Genomic DNA, 2,181 nt, shown 5'->3' on the forward strand with positions numbered 1-2,181 from the left:
AAAAAAAAAAAAGAAAAAGAAAAAGAAAAAAAAAATCTGAGGAAACATGTTTTAAAATACTTATTTATTTATATCATAAAGCCCTTCTTTGTGTTAATTCTTTCTTTTTTTAAACAACATTTTTAAAGATTCTTCAGAATAACTGTTTTAAACTGTACAAAGTTTGTGGACAAAGACATCATCATATTTATATATAAATAAACTTTTTCTTACATGGGAAATAACAGGTTTTAATTTAGCTTTTACTGAACAAATAGAACATTTAAATGACATGCTTTATTTTCATGAAACTTCATGAAGCATCTATTACCTTCATGTGTGGAGAGTATTTAGAAGCTAACCTTGTTGGTACAAATACTTAAAAATTGGCAGTAATTCAAATAAAATGGCAGACATTTATGTAGTTTTCATTTTAATGAATAGTGAATGTCTACACTCACCTATCACATACCAACCACAAGCAGTAGATATAGGCTCTTTGGTCTTGAAAACATTATGTAGCAATCCTTGGAAATAAAATACTTAAATTACTATTCCTCCTAACCAGTCCTCACACATAATTGTGAAGCTCACCATTGTATTTCACACGTAGTTGTCTGTTTTGTGATGCATCTTCTGTTAGAAATCTTCACCAATATCCTTCAACTGATTATCATGTCATTTTTCTACATTCTGATGAAGCATCACTTTCATCTTTAAAGCATTTTCTGATAACTGCCTGCACCCTGTTACTCACAAAGTTTAATTATCTCCATAACTCTTTTTATGTACTTTGTGGTATCCAATGCTTTTATGCCTACACACATACACAAATACACAATAGTTTATTTATTATTTACACATATATACAGACATATATAGAGAGAAAACAACTTTAAGAAATAAGATGAATAACAAATTTCAAATACATGTTTTCTCTTCCACATATTCTATATTTTTAGGTTTTACTGTACTATTATACATTTTATTTCAGTTTTTAATGAGGTGCAAGGTATGGACAGAGATTCAGTTTTCTGCATAGGGATGTCCAATATTTTAAATAGGACTCACAATGACACATAACTATGCTCTGAGTTACTATCTTAACATTGTCGAAGCTTTCAATCTATGAACATGGTAAACCTCTACGTTCATATGAGTCTTTTTAAATTTTTTTTGTCATTAATTTTTAGTGTTCAGTATAGAATTCCTGAGCACATTTTGTTAGCTTATATTTAACAAACTCGTGTTATTCCAATATGTTATATAATTCAATTAGATTTATAATATTGGGAAAGAGTTAATATATAAATAATGCATTTTTAAAAATTAACTTCAATTGTTCATTGTTAACATAAAGAAAAACTATGTTTTCTTTATATTTGCTCTATATCAATGCCTACCTAAATTATGAGTTTATAAACTTTTCTTTATTGGTTCCATATGATTATCCACATAGCTCTCTCTCTTCTACAAATAAACAGTTTTATTTTTTTCCTTAACAATCTAGAAATTCATATTTCTAGCTTATTGGGCATCACAAGAGTGTCAGTATGGTATTAATTAGAAGTGGTAGGAATAGATACCCTTGCCTTGTTTTCTGTTTTAATTATTAAAAGTGTTTCATCTTGTATCAGTAGTTTTGATATTAGCTGTAGATTTCTGATGTTATTTATAATGTTAAGGAATTTCTATCCCTATTTTGCTGAGAGCATTAATCAGAAATAGTGTTGAGTTTTGTCAAATATTTGTATATATTAATTGAGATACTTATACCACTTTTTCTTTAGTCTGTTCATATGATATTTTGAAGGCTTTCAAAAGTTAAATTATCTTTACATTACCAGAATAATCTCCATTTGATCTTTATATATATTTTGTTTTTATACATTGCTGGATTCTACTTGCTATAAGAGTGTATTTGTTAGATTCTATTCTTTTGTTGATGATGTTTGCTTCTATGTTTATGAATAACATATAATTTTACATTTTTAAAATTATATTTTATTTTAAAATCAATAGTGGTTTCACAAAAACAGTTTCTGAAGAATTACTATAATTTCTTTTTAAATTATTTTGTTGAATTCATTGGTGAAACGATCTTGCCCAGGAATTTTCTTTTATAGAAAGTTTAGCTATTTTAGCTATGAATTAATGACTTTAACAGACTTAAGACCATTGAAGTGCTCTCACTCGCTCTCT

This window comes from Piliocolobus tephrosceles, chromosome 5 (assembly GCF_002776525.5).
Source record: "Piliocolobus tephrosceles isolate RC106 chromosome 5, ASM277652v3, whole genome shotgun sequence".
NCBI classification, from domain to species: Eukaryota; Metazoa; Chordata; class Mammalia; order Primates; family Cercopithecidae; genus Piliocolobus; species Piliocolobus tephrosceles.